The sequence below is a fragment of the Fukomys damarensis genome, unplaced genomic scaffold (genome assembly GCF_012274545.1).
Source record: "Fukomys damarensis isolate Sample0158 unplaced genomic scaffold, DMR_v1.0_HiC HiC_scaffold_11, whole genome shotgun sequence".
In the NCBI taxonomy this organism is placed as follows: Eukaryota; Metazoa; Chordata; class Mammalia; order Rodentia; family Bathyergidae; genus Fukomys; species Fukomys damarensis.
In genome coordinates this window covers 21,804,409-21,821,831 of record NW_022900923.1, presented here as the reverse complement: position 1 = coordinate 21,821,831, position 17,423 = coordinate 21,804,409, and the positions used below count along the sequence as shown (strand labels likewise).

The window sequence follows — 17,423 nt, the reverse complement described above, 5'->3', positions numbered from 1 at the left end:
AAAAAAAAAAAGTACCCCATTTTGAGGCAGGGTCTTTCTATATAGTTCAAGCTGATCTTGAACTCTTGTACTTCCTATGAATCCTAGACTGGCCTCAAACTGGTGCTGATCCTCCTGCCTCACCTCCTTGAGTGTCTTACAGATAGATATGTGCCAGCCATCACATCAGGCAATAACCCAATTTTAAAATGGGTTAAGGATTTGAATAGACACTTTTCCAAAGAAGATACATGGATGGCAAATAAACAACTAAAAAGATACTCCACATCAGGGCTGGGGATACAGCTCAGGGGTTGAGTGCTTGCCCATTATGCCTGAAGCACTGGGGGCGGGGAAAGATGCTCAGTATCAGTGGAGAAATTTAATTTAAAGATGTGAGGTACCTATCACACTAACTAGAACGTATATAATAAAAAAATAATAAGAGCTAGTAAGGTTTTAAGGAAACTGGAACCCTCCTCCATTACTGGTGGAAGTATAAAATGATACAACTTTTTGTTTTTTCAATATTTACTATTTATTAGTACGCATTTGCAGTACATAATGATTACATTTCCCGTGGGGAATTGGTCCATGCACAGAACACACTTTAATTCTTTTTTCCATTCCCTTTCTTTGCATGCCTTGCCCCACTCAATCCTTCCCTTAGTCCTTAATAATTTCCTATTGTCTACCTTTATTTTGCTCTTTATTTATACGTGCAGTGTTTAAGCTTGTGTGTCTGATTCATTTCACTCAACATAATGTTCTCAAGGTTTATCCATTTTCCTGCAAATGACTCGTCTGTTCTACTCTATGGTAGAGCAGTACTCCACTGTGTATAACACCACATTTTCTGTATCTGTCCATGTACAGATAGTCGGCTTCCAAGACTTAACCATGGTGAGTTGTGCTGCTATAAACATGGTGTGTGCATCACTGTAACACGATGTCTAACTCTTTTGCGAAAACACCAAGCAGGGTAATAGCTGGGTCAAATGAAATGTCCACTTTTAGTTTTTTGAGAATCTCCATACTGATATCTCCACTGGTTGTACTAGTCTATATTCCCACCAATAATGTAAAGGGGTTTCTTTTTCTCCACAGCCTCAACAGCATCTGGTATCATTTGATTTCTTAATGACAGCCATTCTTTCTTAAGTAAGATGCAATCCTGGTGTTTTTTTTAAAAACTTGACATAGCCCCTTTGTTTAAAAAAAGTTGTCAGTCTCTCAAAAATAAAGACAATTACTACATATATGCTCATACTCGTTATGATTTCTCTGAGGTTTAGGTTTAAAGCATCTACTTTCAAAGGATACTTGCATCTGCTCTGTAGGTGATTCTTCCATGCAGATCAGTACCAATCCAAGGCACTGTAATTTTTGCTTTTGTTTTTGTTTTTGTGAGACAGGGTCTTGCTATGTAGTTCAGGCTGGCCTTAAACTCGCTATGTAGCCCAAACTGACCTTGAACCTATGGCAATCCTGCTGCTTTAGCCTCCCAAGTGCTGGGATTACAGGCATGTGCCACCATGCCTGGCTTGGGTACTATAATTTTTTGTTTGTTTGTTTGTTTGTTTGTTTGAGACAGGGTCTTTCTGTGTAATTCAGGCTTTCCTTGAACTCACTGTGTAGCCCAGGCTGGCCTCGAACTCACAGCAATCTTCCTGCCTCAGCCTCCCGGGTGCTGGGATTACAGTCAGGCATCACCACACCCAGCTGTGGGCACTGTAATTTTTTACCTGGGTTTCTTGTTCAATTTGTTTGTTTTCTGCATGTTAAGAGCTTTTACAGAAATGTAGTTCTGTTCTAACAATGTTAGTATGAAACAAACAAGGGTCCTTGACAAATCCTTGTGCATGGTATTTTTTCCCTCATTTACTCGCTGAAGTCAAGTATCTTTTGGGAAGTTCCTAGATCTATATAGAGGTTTCCATCCCATATTTCACTGTAAGGATCAAGTGTTAGATTTTTTCCCCTCCTCACTACACCCACTAGGACCACTCATGGAGACAGATGTCCCCAGAACAAGTATCACCATGTTGTTTAAACTGTTTTAAAACATTTCATTGGGAGACCATTAAACTGAAACAGCTCCAGCACCTTGCATTCCTAAGCAAGCAAACTGAAACCCAACTTTCACAGTAAAATGAAAATTTATGCTCAACCAATCACAAGCTAACACAACTTAACCTCTCATCAGGGACTTTCCATTTTAACCAGTCAAACATTTTCTTTTCTTGTGTTCACAAACATCTTACAAAGTTTCTTCTCTCACACCCCTGGAGTAAATAAACACTGGGGCCAGGGATTTAGCTCAATGGCTCTGCTGCCTGCCACGCAAGCGCAAGGTCCTGAGTTCGATCCTCAGTACCAAAAAAACAAAACAAAACAAAAGAACCTCTCTCTCATTACTGTTAACCAAGTCCTCAATTGCTGAAAGCACAAAGGAACTCTTTATTTGTTTTGTTTTTAGTACCCGGGATCGAACTCTGGACCTTGCTCTTGTGAGGCAGGTTGCGGTACCCCTGAGCTAAATCCCTGGCCCCTCAAATGAACTTTTTAAATTTTAATATGCTTAAGTTAACTTTCAAGTTTGTATGTATTGTGCATATTTTGTATATTTGTGTGTGTGTGTGTGTGTGTGTGTGTGTGTGTGTGTGTTAGGACTTTAAAATATTCTATGCCAGGAAAATTTCTCTTGATACCTGATCAGCTATATTGCCTGGAATTTAATTTAAAATCTAACAAAGCATATTAATTGTACAGAAGTTCACTACACCTAAATCTCTACTAAAATTTAATCAGTGGTAAATACTTCTCTCAGGGAAAATTTGTCATGCTTGCCGGATGGTTTATTTCACCCTCTGGACATTCTTGCATCACTTGTGATTTGAGAAACTCAGTGGAGGAGGAAGAGATTAGATTGAAAGGATACACTGAAGTCACATTTTTTTGTTTTGTTTGTTTTTTGAGACAGGGTCTCACTATGTAGTTGAGACTGACCTGGAACTCACTGTGTAGCCCAGGCTGGTCTTGAACTCACATCCATCCTCCTGCCTCAGCCTCCCGGTGCTGGGATTACAAGCGTGCACCACCACGCCCAGCCCTCTGAAGTCACATTTAGAATAACCTTAAATGCAAAAGTAGAAATAGAAACACTTGAATTTTCTGAGTGTCACTTTTTTAGTTCTGTAGGTTGAAATTCCATTGCAGATGGACTTCCAGTTGGCAATAATTATTTTTCTCAAATAGGTTCTTTCATTCACACTGATAGATTCCTATGTGCCCCACACTGGATTAGTGCTGTGTGGAATAAAAGAAATGATGAAAGCCACAGTTTGCCTTCAAGATGTTTATAAGCAAATCTTGAAATCACTCCTTGTATATAAATGTGACCGTATAAAGAAAATATAGCAAGTGCCAGGTAAATGGTAAGAGTTCAAAGTGGCGAACAGTACTTCTAGCTGAAAAGTGGAGGTAGGGTGAGCACCTGTTCTGATTTGCATTTTCTGGAGACTTAGGGGCTTCCCAGACACAGAGCTTTTGCTGGCAAACCAGGACTGCTGGTCACCTAACAAACGCAGGTCTGTGTGAAGCATCAGAGAAGACTTCATCCAGGATGGGAGATGGAAGTTGAAAAAGACCTTACAAACTTAGCATGGTGTGCCCTTGTAATTCCAGCACTCAGGAAGCTGAGGAGGGAGGATTCCAAGCTCAAAGCTAGCTTGGGCTACTTAGTGAGTTCAAAGCCATCCTGCACTACATGGCAAAACTCTGTCTCAAAAGGAAAAAAAAAGGAACTTTATAAAATTAGTTGGATTAGTTTGGCTGTCTTCACTAATACATTGAATATAAATACAACCTAACTCCCTCCTCCATTCCTTAGTAACAGTTCTAGAAACTGTGAAGTAATTCCATTCTTGTGTCGAAGGACAAAATCACAACAAATTTGAAGATATAATTGGCTTTTATTTGCAATTCTAGAATCAGATGACATCTTATAATAGAAGGAGAGAAGTTTGATTACTTGGTGCTTATGATTCTATTGATGATTCTATTCTGGTTTTGTTTGGCATGTTGGGCCTAGTACAGAAATACAGTTTACAACTGTATTTATGGGAGTTGGGCTCCCATTAAAAAAAAAATTTTTTTTTTTGAGACAGGGTCTCACTGTGTAGTTGAGACTGACCTGGAATTCACTATGTAGCCCAGGCTGGTCTCGAACTCACAGCGATCCTCCTGCCTCAGCCTCCGGAGTGCTGGGATTACAGGCCTGCACCACCATAAATTTTGATTAACAATTGTAATCTCTTCTGATGGTCACATGAATTGAAATCTTTCATTCAAACTTTGGCTTCTGCTTCTACTCCTGGGCCAGTGTATCCTTGATAGTTTCCTAATTCCCAGCTGCTATATACTTCCCTTCAATGCTGCATTAAACAAGTTTTTAAAAATAATATCTCTCCAAGTGTATTAAATTATAATTTAGTCTTTACTTGTGGCAGTTACGCCACCAGGGTCAATAACTAAAAGAAAGGCTGCTTAGAAACATAAAATTGGTCTTCATTGACACACATTCTCATCAGCAACAGTTTACCTGACTTTAGAGAAGAGAGAAGGTGTCCTTCAACATGGAATACTATACACTTGAAGGTGCATACAAACTACTACCACCTCCCTCTGAAACAAACATGAAGGTGATTCCCTCAGCTGTTGGTCCCAGACCACACTCTGAACAGCAAAGTGCTGAAGCACACCTGCCCTTTCCTCTGTGACTTGTACCTTCCCAAATTTCCCGCTACTTTCTAAAATTCTTTTACATTGCTGCCAAGTCTGAAATTCAACTAACTATACTTCTGCGAAACAAGCTGTAGATTTACTTACAACTTCATGGTAATTTTTAATCAAATAGTTTCCTTCGTCATATCCACTGAGTCAGAAACTTTAGGACAGATACTGAGTTTTATAGGCACGTAAGGAAGAATTTGAATGAGACACTGTATTAAATGCTGGACATAAAGGCGACAAGAGGTGGGCATTAGGCTTCTTCAAAGTATTGAGAAAGTGCAGTTACTTGGGGTTAGGGCAAAGGTGAAGGAGGGAGGCGATAAAGAGAGGTGAGAGGTTACCCATCTAAACCTCTTGACTCTGAAAGTCTTGCCATGGGCCAGTCTGAGGAAACCCAGTGATCCACGTTAAAAATGGTGAGTTATCCCTAACCTTATAGAAATAATGACATAAATGTATCAGTAAAAATCAGTCGCCTTCTCTTAATTTGCTTATGCAATTGCAAATCCAAGCAGTCATTTTATTAAATGCACAAGCCAGTCGATTCTGAGGGAACATATCCTTTAGTAAAATTCAAAATACCGAGACAGGATACAGAGCTAAAGGTAAGACTGGTGGATGGCACCACAGAATGATATTACTTAAATGTGTCAGGGATGACCCAATCTTTTTATTCTATGGATGAGGAAGCTGAAAACAAACAGGCTTAATTGAGTTGCTTGGCATCATTTAAGGAGTTAATGGGAGAGATTGGACATGAATACCAGGACTCCAGCCTCTTATCAGGTGCTTTCTGTAATGATACTGCTGCAAAAATCTAGGTTAATGTTTTCCAAAAGGCCTCACATTTTTTTAATGTATAGAAGCATTTCGTGCTTAGTGATCTTGTACTTAGAGGTTCAAGTAAATTTAACTAATTTCCATGCTATTATTTTTACTTTCATTAGTTCTATTTTCAGTTCTTGGAGGCCTATACAATATAGCTCAACCTGAAATAAATCCACTTATTTTCTAAACATATTCCAGGTATCAGCAGGAGCCCCCCTTTTGAGAAAGCAATGTGACCTATTCTCTTATTCTGTTTTTGTTTGTTTGTTTGTTTTTGAGACAGGGTCTCACTATGTAGTTGAGTCTGACCTGGAACTCACTATGTAGCCCAGGCTGGTCTCGAACTCACAGCGATCCTCTTGCCTCAGCCTCTTGAGTGCTGGGATTACAAGTGTGCACCACTACGCCCGGCTATTCTCTTATTCTGAAAATAAGACTGGTATTCTGAAATTCCTCTGCCTACCACATTATAGGAGGAAGTCTATAACCAAGAGGGTAAAATGGATCCTTAAAAATTAGGAGTTTCACTTTCAGAAATAGGCTGTTTTTCCCACTTCCTTGTTTGACTCTTCTTGCCTCAACTCAGACAAACAGACAAAAAAGTAACAACTCTGTTTTTAAAAAGAAAGGAAGGAAAAAAGGGCTGGGGATTTAGCTCTGTGGCACCACACCTGCTTTGAAAGCCGCAAGGTCCTGAGTTCGATCCCCTGTATTGGAAAACAAAAAATAAACAAATAAGTAACAACAACAACAAATAGCATATTTATATAAGAGAAACATGCAGATGCTGAACCCTGGAGGTCTGCATCCAGTTTCCCTTCCCTAAAAGAGAGAAGATGCCCAAAATGGTGCAGGAGGGGGATATAAAACCGTGTGGGAGCTCCTGGTCCATTTTCTCACTGTGGTCTCCCTCCCCACTCTTCCACATGTAAAAGCTGTTGCTCACCTAAACACAGTGAAGAGGTTTAAGGCAAGGGGAGGCCCCTCTGTCTCCTTCAGAGCCAGCCAGCTTGCTTTCTTTCTTTCTTTCTTTCTTTCTTTCTTTCTTTCTTTCTTTCTTTCTTTCCTTCTTCCCCTCTTTCTTTCCAGAGACGGAGTCTTTCTATGTCCCCCAGGCTGGCCTTGAATTAATGGCAATTCTCCTGCTTCAGCCTCCCGAGTGCTGGTATTACAGGCCTGTACCACCAAGCCCAGCTTCAAAGCTAGCTTTAAATAAACCTTTTTTCTTTTTCTACCAAAGATGTTTCTCCCATGTTTTTTGGGGAGTGCAGCAGGAAGTAAAAACCTGAGCATCTGGTAACAAGGCCAGTGACCATCCTATTCATTTTAGATCTTAACTGGTATTGTCAACTGGGAGTAGGAACCAAATAGACAGGACAGATCAATTCAAGAAAACCACAAGTTTTATTCCTTTTCAGATGTGTAGAGAGACCCTCATAAGAAAGTGAGGAGCTAAAGAAATGTCTAAAGCAGAATATTTTTGTGATTTTAGACAGAGGCCAGGGATTTAGCTCAGTGATTCTGCCACCTGCCTTGCAAGTGCAAGGACTGGAGTTCAGTCCCCAGTATCAAAAAAAAAGAAAAAAGAAAAAAGGAAGGAAATAATAAAATAGTCTGACTAGGGGCAGTAAATCATAAGGAAGCCTGCTAGTAAAAGAGAATGGTCATATTGATCCTATGTTAGCTTTTCTTCACTATAATAAAATACCTGAAACAGGTTAACGTATGAAGAAAAGGTTTATTTAGCTCAAAATCTTGAAATTTCAAAGTTCAAGATCATATAACCCCGTTGGTTTGACCCCTGGCCATGCCCTACCAACACATCTTGTCATATCATGGCAGGAGCATGCGTTGTGGCAGGGGAGCAACCACATCTCAAAAGGGAAGCCAGACAAAGAGTAAGGGACCAGGCTTGCTCCTTCATTACCAGCCTCTCAAGAGCTACCAAAGCCAGCACTGAGGGTGTTGCAGGAGGCTCTTAACTTTGAGCCCAGCCCAGGCAACTTTGCAAGACACTGACTCAAAATAAAAAATAAAAGGGCTGGGGAATGTAGCTCAGTACAGAAGGCCCGGGTTCAATCCCCAGTACCCAAACAACAACAACAACACCACACACACACAGACACACACACACCAAAGACTGCCAAGGGTAGCGTCAGAACTACTTTAATCCCTTTAGAGACTGTCCATAGTGTTTCCAAGATCTCACACTAGGCCTTATCTCCCAAGGATTTGACTGTTTCCCGGTATCACCACTGTGGGGACCAAGCCCCAACACATAGACCTTGGGGACACTCAAACCATAGGAGACCCATTGCTACATCAATTCTTAATCTGGTAAAAAGGATCATTTTCTCTCTTTTTAGGGGGGCGGTATTGGGAACTGAACTCAGGGCCTTCACACTGAGCTGCACCGTTTTTTATTTCAAGAACGGGTTTTGCTAAGATATTACCATCAATTGCCCAGGCTGGTCTTGAACTTATGATCGTCCTGCCTCAGGCTCCCAGAGAGCTGGAACTATGGATGCGCACCATCACGATAGGATGTATCTAGGCATTTTTCTCACAGAAATTTTGTGGCTTGCTACAAGTGTACAAAGGTAACTCCCAGTGCCCTTTCTGCAATTGTTGTTTTTCCAAAGCTGCCACTTGAAATAATCTATACGCAAGAGCAGTGTGTTTTAGCGTGACATATTCTTATCTCACAGAACATGCAATTTCCAAATTTGTACAGCCAAAGGCAGTTTGAAAAATGAAATACCTGAGAGTCCTGGCCTATGCTTTACCTAGTTGGCAAGCACGCCACAAAACATGCCAAAAGCAAATATCAAACCTATGAAAGGTCAGACCATGTCATAATGCAGATCAAAAGCAGTGGTATGTCTCAGCAGAAATGGCACAGGTTTTCTCCTTCTATATCTAACCTCTGGAAGACTGCCAAGGGTTACACTCATACATCAGCTTCCCAGGGTCCGTGTTAGCCCATGTCAAGGATGCACCGTGTTGCCAGGGATGGTGGTTCTACCTAGACGGGTGGAGCAGGAGAATCACAAATTTGAGGCCAGGCTGGGCAACTTGAGATCTTGTCTCAAAAACAACAAAAAACGCACTGTGGTGTTAGACTTTTACCCTCGGGTGAGTGTTTAACTTAGTGCTTCACATTTTCCAGGTCAGTTTGGATCTTCTACCTCAGTAATACCCGAGGTAAGAGTGAGAAAAGTCAGGTTTCTAGGGTTATCCATTGCGGCAAAGGACAAGAAAACATTATTTTTTATGAGAAAGCTTTCCAAAATGCCTAAAGTCACACTGGGTAGAGAACAGACCATTCAGACATTTCAGTTATAGTGTCAAAGAAACTTTAGGAGGATTTGTCACCTTGTAGTGATAGTCTTTTTTTTTTTTTAGATGATGTCTTACTGTGGTGCTCAGGCTGCTCTCAAACTCCTGGGCTCAAGTGATACTCCTACCTTAGCCGCTCTACTAGCAGGGACTGTAGTCACTGTCTTGTCACCAGTGTGGTCTGGGGAGGTTCCCTTGAAAATTAGCCAGCCCAAAGAAGAGACACAGAGTCATGGAAATGTCTGGCCAAACCTCTATTCTCGGGTGCTGCTCAGGCTCTTAGCCTGCCCATTCGCCCAGCCATCCTTGGCCTCTTTGTCTCTTCACCTCCAGCAAGCATGGCAGCCTGCATTTATACCAAAATACACAGTAGTGGCCATGTGCCAGCATCGACCTTGACTGCATCAGTTACGCTGAGATCAACAAAGTGTTCTTGTGCCAAAATGTTACTGACTTGGACTTCACGCCCACCAGAATTCACACACACCCACACACACACACACACACACAGCCTGAACCAAAGTGTAGGTATTTTAGACTTTATTTTTCCCTACAATCCACCTCCTTCAGGCTGAGGAGTATGGTTTTTTTTTGTACCAAGAATCGAACTCGGGTCCTCTGAGGCAGGCAGCGGCACTGAGCTAAATCCCCAGCCCTGTGGGGTATGATTCTTTAGAGGGTATGCAGGCCCACAGAGCTGATCCTTGTGCCCCATGTCACAGCAGCGATACTAGGAGAACTCATCATAGACTAGAAGAGAGTCCTTTGCTCCTGTACTCCCATGTGTACAGTCACCTCTGGGGACTAGGCTGGGCTCGGTTTCAGCGGGTCCAAGGATGGGAGCCAAATTAGCTCTCCAGCTCTTTGAAAATGTCTCTTCCAGTCCCTTTTTCTAGACCTATACTCCCTTGCAGGAGACTATAATATTGATTATTCCCAAAGCAGGCTATAAAGACTTAACACTACCATTGGCTTGTTTATAAAAGTGCATCCGGCTAAAGCCTAACTGCCAAGGTCAGAGTAACTTGCACCCAAATTCCATTCCCATGATTAAAACCTTCTTACCGGAAGGACAATGTTCTAATTACAATCATATATTTTGTCTCTTCTGTTCCTAATTTGAGACTGCTTTGTCTTGCCCTTCATAAGCCTGCTCATTCTCATGTGTAATACCATCCTTGCCCATAGGTTGCCTTTACCCCAATTGATAACCAATAAAAATCAGTGGCTTGGACTGACCAGTGCCTTGTCATTTGCACTGGCTTTGGTCATTCTGGTGCCCCGGTTTCTGTCTTTCTTTCTTTTTTTTTTTTTTTTTCTGAGACAGGGTCTCACTATGTATTTCAGACTGCCCTGGAACTCACTATGTAGCCCGGGCTGGTCTTGAACTCACAATAATCCTCCTGCCTCAGTCTCCCAAATTCTGGGATTACAGGCATACACCACCCCGCCCCCTGGACAGTTTCTGTCTTAGTTCTGCATTTTAGTTTTTTTTTAAATTCAAGCCTGCGTCATATACTGGGCAGGAGACTGGAGCCTACTGCAGAGGTTTCTAGTACCCTCTGGCATTTCCAAGGAACTGAACATAGGGCTTTCCCCTGCTGGGCTGTCCCTGCTCTGGACAGCACCTCTGTGGGGAATGGAAAGCAGCTCTCTCCTCTGGGCAAACTCCCCTTTTCCTTGTGGACTTTGGTGCAGTAAAAGTGTACAGTGTCGCCCTGCTGGCCTTTCTGTGAGCCCAGCACTGGCCTGTCTGTTGTACTGTTTATCCTCCTCTGTGTGACCTACTTCTTACAGGTCTTGCCACATAGCTTAGCCCTCCGGGGGCAGATGGCCAACTAGCCACCTTGTGGTCCTTACGTAGAAATCCGTAACCCCAGACCACTATACACCCATCAGTAGTAAGAGAGCACCCCTCTTGAATAACCATCACCCATATAGCCTGTAGTTCAGCCCAGTGACAGCTCTGTCTAGCGTCAATATCAAACTAAATGCTGTCTGTTTCTGGCTGCACCGCAACAGCCTTGTATTGTGTGATGGGCCCGTGGCTGGACTCATCCATATGCTAGGCACTCGCCTGCATCAGCAGTTGACTCTCCTGGCAGACAGGTGGTTTCCTCTGGCTCCTGGAATATCATCCTCACTCCACTGGCCCTAACACCTTTTATAACACAGCAGAAAAGGAACTTGTGCTCTGTGCTGTGCTACTGTAAATGTAGCTCACTATGTAGCCTGCATTGGTACTTCAGTGATCCCTGTCTTGTATGTACCAGTGTAGCCACCCAGCTACTGGATAGGAAGTTTGCATCTTCAGAGAGGCCTTCCTGGGATTGACTCACAGGCCTGTAAGGCTGTTTATACAGCTGCTGGCTGTTTCTCATGAGGGGACAAGGGCGCCTCCACCCCATTCTACACTTGTGAAGAAAATGCCGAAGGCATGCGCGGCCATTCTGTACACTGCCACAAACCCTAACTGAAGCCCTCGGCTGCTAGGTGAACATCTAATTCCTCGGGGTTTCAGGGTCAGCTGCAAAGGGCTCGGTGTGCTACAAAGCCCACTTTGCCATCCCAAATGCCTGCTTGGCATCTTCATCCCCGGCTGCCTGCTTGGCATCTTTGGCCACACTGCTTGCTTGGCAACTTCTGTCCTATCTCGGGCCATACATTTTTACTCTAGTTGTACAAGGGTTTTAAGATCTGGGCTAAATAGGGTATAAAAGATTGTTCCCCCTAACCAGGGATCTTGGTCTTGGCCCTAGTCAAAATTAAGTATCTGGAAGGTGTTATTCACAGAGTCGTCTGTAGTCCTGCAAGTTTATGGCCTGAGTCTGGACGGTTTGCTTCCCCTGAGGAGCCCTTTCCTTTTGGAACTGCCGATGAGAGAGAATAACTGTTCCCAAAGCGTTAACAGCACATGATTCAGCGGTTCTCAGTCTGCCTGGGCTCCTGTTTCTTTATAGCCTGAATTCCTTGCTCAGCGTCTCTCATGCACTGTAGCTGCCTCCTCCGCCAGCCTTGGTTTTGTTACCAACTCTATATCTACCTCTTGACTCCCAGCATCTGCCAGGACCAGCTGCCCCAGTGGCCTTCGCTGATCTCCTCCTAACCCCCACTGGCTAACGGCTTCTGCTGCCTCATCGGGCAGTGACGGTCCCATGTTCAGCCTCTGTGTGATGCACATCAGTTTTGTGCGCTCATGATCTCCAGATGGAGTCTTGCTAGATAGACCACCTGTGCTATTGCCATAACCCAAACTCTCTTCATCCCTGAGAGCCATAACTCAGGCATTTGGGCGTGACCTGCCACCTGTTGCTTTCCTTGTAACGGCTTGGCCTGAGCCCTGGGCCTGCCTCTGGCTCTGAGTTGGACTCAGACTTAGAGTCTGCTTGTAGTGCCAGCATGGACCTCGCTCTAGTGCCTGAAGCCCCGGAAGTGGGCTCTTGGTTCCATTCCAACTCTACTGCCACTCCTCTTTACCTTTGTGGTCTCACTAGGCTGTAGCTCGACGCTTCATTTTCTGTATTGCCACACAGCGGGCCATCCTGCAGGGAAGCAGCTTGCTCTCTTCAGTCCCCAAGCTGCCTGTGTCAATGAACTCTGTTATCTCAGCAGCACGCATTCTTTCTGGACATGATTTATGGGCAGCATCTATCTCTCCTTCCAATGTTCTGCTGTGGGCTGGTCTCTTTTTTTAACCCTTTGCAAAAGCTCATCTGAATGAAGCTCCTGCCTTGGTCCAGGCTATGCCGTCTCCTACAGACTATGCCTATTATCTGGTCACCAGTTCAGACTGGGGAGGTTCACCTGAGATTTGAGTGGCCTGAAGAAGAGTCAGAGTTGTGGAAATGCCTGCACTCGCCTTTCTTCTGAGGTGCTACTCAGCTGTGCACACTGGCATCCCAGTCCTCAGGCCCCTGGCTCATCCATTCTCACAGCGGTCCTCTGCGCTTGTGGTAGTCTACGTTTGTACCAAAATGTATGGTGTGGACTTGTGCATGTGCTGACCTTGGTTATGTCAGTTATTTACACCAGCCAGTGTAAGACTGACGAGGTCTGCTCGCCCCGAAATCCTGCCGTCTTGACCTTAAAGTTTACCAGAAATAACCCTCCACCACCCCCAACAGCCCGAACCAAAGTGCAGCCATCTTAGGCTTCACTTAGCCCTACAATCGCATGCCACCAAGTCCAACCTCATAGGTGATATTACTAAGGAATTATTAAGAGAGTTACAATCTCCTCCCCCAGCCCATTTTCAGCCCTGTCAGTCAAGCTCAGTGCTCCTTACATGCTTACCACTGAGATATACTCCCAGCCCTAACAATGAGAACCTTATAGGGCTGGAGGTTAGCTCAGTGGCACCACCTTGAGAGCACAAGGTCCCCAAGTTGGATCCCTGGTACAAAAAAAAAAGAAAAGAAAAGAAAAAAGAAAAAAAGAATCTTATAATAAGGATCTCAGAACCTTACTGTAGTTGAAGTTATGAAAGAAGGTTGCTCACAAAGCATCTTTTGGTGTCAATACTAAAGTCTCTGGTGTGAGAAACTGAAAGTGGAAATAAGGACTGAAATGTAATGGATGTTGGGAAATGGGAAGAAAATGTTCAAGTGGGAAGGGGAATAAGGAATGAGGGAGGGAGAAAGGAAGGAAAGGACAAGGAAAAATATGGAAATAAAAGGGAATAAAATAGAAACAAAGCTTCTGTACAAGTGCAAATTCCCTATGATGAGTATTAGCATTATGTATGTCTTAAATGTACCAATAAAGGTTGTGTTATAAAGAGAGAGAGAGAGAGAGAACTACCAGGTCCAGAAGTTTAACTGGCTTCGAATGGGATGAGAAGCCATGAGCAGAGAAAAGTCCTAGCCTTGCAGCTCTCCCTACCAAAGAATAAATCTTGTTATGAGCCATGTTGATAATGTAAGGGCAGACATGGTGGCCCAGCACTTGGGAGGCTGAGGCAGTAGGATTGCTGCAAGTTTGAGGCCACCTTATGCTACATAGTGAGTTCAAGGCCGGCCTGAACTACATAGAGATTCCCCCCAAAAATCAATGTAATGGGTTACAATGAAATAAATATGTTCTATTATACACATGTACACGAGTAGTTTTTTCCCTCGCTCAGATCTTAGAAGGGAAGGTTCAAATTATGTTAATAAGCTTCTAGATTATATTTTAAAATGAACACAGGGTGAAGGTCAATAATGATGCGTCAGGGCTGGGGATTTAGCTCAGTGGCACTGCGCCTGCCTCACAAGTCCAAGGTCCTGAGTTTGATCCCTGGTACTGGGGCCACGGTGATGCATCATTACTTAAAATACTTTAATCAGGTAAGATATGGGGCAGGCATTTAAAAACTACTGGCTTTTGACAACTCCAAAGAAAAACCAGAAAGTCCACTTTTACAGCTAGGGTCACAATCACACAGATAAATGTCGCAAGGAGCTAGTCTGAAATAACATTTACACTTAAAGAGTCCCAGTTCAGCCTGTGCTTAGCATATGGGAGGCTCTGGGTTCAATCACCAGCAACCTTCACCGCCATCGCCGCCTCACCCTAAATTAAAGAATGCAGTCACTCCTTTCCCTCAGACCCGCGGTGTTGGCAGGGTAGGTAAGCGTTACAGTCTTCATAGGCCAGGAAACTCCACAATCACTGTAGGGACCAGGAGTGGCATGATAAGCAATACAAGAAAGCACATTTGGGTACAGCCCTGAAGGCCAACTCTTTTGGAGGTGCTTCCTGCGCAAAGGAAATTGTGATGGAAGAAGTAGGCGTTGAAGCCAAACAGCCAGGTTGTACTGTCTGAAAGTATGTCAGGCTCCGGACGATCAAGAATGGTAAGCAAATCACGGCTTTGGTGCTCCATGATGGGGGCTTGAACGTTATTGAGGAAAATGATGATGTTCTGGTTGCTGGGTTTGGTAGAAAAGGTGATACCGTTGGTGACATTCCTGGAGTTTGCTTAAGGTTATTACAGTAGCCAATTATGGCCCTGCACAAAGGCAAGAAGGAAAGACTGAGAACATCAATTTTGATGATGAAAGCTCAACAGTAATAAATCTTCACATTAAAAAAAGAATACAGTCATTTCAGGTTTTTGACTCTATCCTTTATTTATTTATTTATTTGGGTACCGGGGATCGAAGTCAGGCGCTTGTGCTTGCGAGGCAGGCGTTGGAACCACTGAGCCAAATCCCTGATCTTTTACTTATCTCTTATGAGGCTTTGGCTATAAACCACATACCTGTGCCCAAAGTTTAGTTCACTGGAGGTGAATGCAGCATTTCGGCCTCACGTTTCTAAAGCCAAGAGCAGAATTTTTAAAAGTAATTCCATTAATAGAATTTTAACAGAACTAAAGTTTATGTTACACCAGGAGAGCCCCGTTCTCTGGAGTTTCATTTGGAGAACTCATAATCTATAATAAGTCTTCAAGACTCTATTTTTTATTCTTTGTTTGTTTTTTTGGAGATACCAAGGACACTGCCTAGCTTTTTAATTTTATTTTGAGACAAGGTCTCATTAGTTGCTGAGGCTGGACTTTAACTCAGACTTGCAATCCTCTTCTCTGCCTCCCCAGAAGCTGGGGTTACAGGTGTGCACCACCACACCCAGCTGAACTATATTTCTAAATAGTTTACCTTGGAGTTTTGAGAGTCAGGATAATAGAGACAGTCATGTCACTCTCGGAGGAGAAGCATGTAAAAACACAGGAATGGTGCCATGATCAACTTTACCCTCCTCGCCAGTTCAAGAAAATATATTGCCTAATTTTCTGCATCTCACTAAAATGTTTCTCTGTATTAAATATTTAAACTAGTTTTAATGAGATTTAATTTATATAGAAGAATTCACCTCTTTTAGGGTACAGATTGATCAGTTATTACAAGCCGGGCGTGGTGGCGCACGCCTGTAATTCCTGCACTCGGGAGGCTGAGGCAGGAGGATTGCTGTGAGTTCGAGACCAGCCTGAGCTACATAGTGAATTCCTGGTCAGTCTCAGGTCATAGTGAGACCCTGTCTCAAAAAAAAAAAAAATTAGATATTACAATCAATACCACAATAGGAATATAAAACAAACAACTTGAAAAAACTCTCCTGCCCCTTTCAGTCTCTCTCGCCCCCACGTCCTGGTAATTACTGATTTGAATTTTGTGCCAATAATTTTGCCTTTTCTAGAATGTCTTATAAAGGGCATGTTTTTCTTTTCACATAGCAAAATACTTTTGAGATTAGTCTATATTGTTTCACAGACATGGGTAGTTCATTCTACTGTATTGCTCAGTGCATGCTTTTGTGTTACTATGTTGCAATTTATTTGTTATTATAAATTGCTGGATCATTCTTTTTTATTGTGGTAAATAATAACAAGTTATTATTTTAACTGTTTTAAAGTGTGCAATTTAATGGCATTTAGAATATTCACAATGTTGTACAACATCACCATTTAATTCTAGAACATTTATTATCACTTCAAATGGAAACCGATGCCCATTAAGTCCTTACTGCTCAATCTCTGCTCCCTGCAGCCTCTAGCAAGCACTAATCTGCTTTGTGTCCTCTATAAATTTACCTATTCTGGGTAGCTCATATAATTTTTGTTTTGTTTTGTTTTTTTGAGACAGGGTCTCACTACATAGTGAGGCTGACCTGGACCTTACTGTGTAGCCCAGGCTGGTCTTGAACTCAGTGATCCTCCTGCCTCAGCCTCCCAAGTGCTGGGATTACAGGTGTGCACCACCATGCCCGGCTAATGGGTAGCTCATATAAATAGAATCATAAAATCTATTTTTGTGTTAGAATATTTTCCCTTTCTTCCTTTTTCTTTTGTTCTTTTCTGGGGGGCGACCAAACTCAGGACCTTGTACTTCTGAGTCTGGCAGAGGCGCCACTGAGCTAGATCCCTGGCCCATGTTAGCATACTTTCAAGGTTTATCCATAGTGTAATACGTGTCAGAACATCATTCTGTTTTATGGCTATGTAACTATTCCACAGCTCACATGTACCACATTTGGTGAATAATCTGTTGATGGACATTTAGATGTTTCCACCTTCTGATTATTGTGAATGGTGCTGCTATGAACATTCTCATACAAGCTTTGTTTGAACACCTGGTTTAAAAATTTTTTTTTTCTTTTTATTGAGGTTATTGGTACAATCTAGGTCTACAATACAGTTACATTCATCATTGGGATTCTGTACCTTTACATAATAGGTCTTGATTCTTATTTTTTCCCCTTGTCCCTGCCCTCCCTTCACCCCCTCTTCCCCTCCCCATTTACACACACTTTATTTCCATTTTTTCAGTTTCTCATATTTTTTTCTCTCCCTTATTACCTTTCCCCCACCCTTCCCACTTTCCCTACACCTTTAGCCCTTTACTTCCTATTTCACATTATTAATTATCTCATTAGGATCCTGTGTACTATTATAGTTTTTCACACCAAAGAAACTATTCGGTATTTCAGTTAAAGAAATCTCT

The 17,423-nt window shown here is 42.7% G+C and overlaps 1 pseudogene; it reads left to right on the top strand.

Annotated features, from left to right (window-relative positions):
- The first annotated feature begins 12,339 nt into the window (after positions 1-12,339).
- LOC104866401 lies at positions 12,340-14,995 on the top strand (annotated as a pseudogene).
- The last annotated feature ends 2,428 nt before the right edge of the window (positions 14,996-17,423 follow it).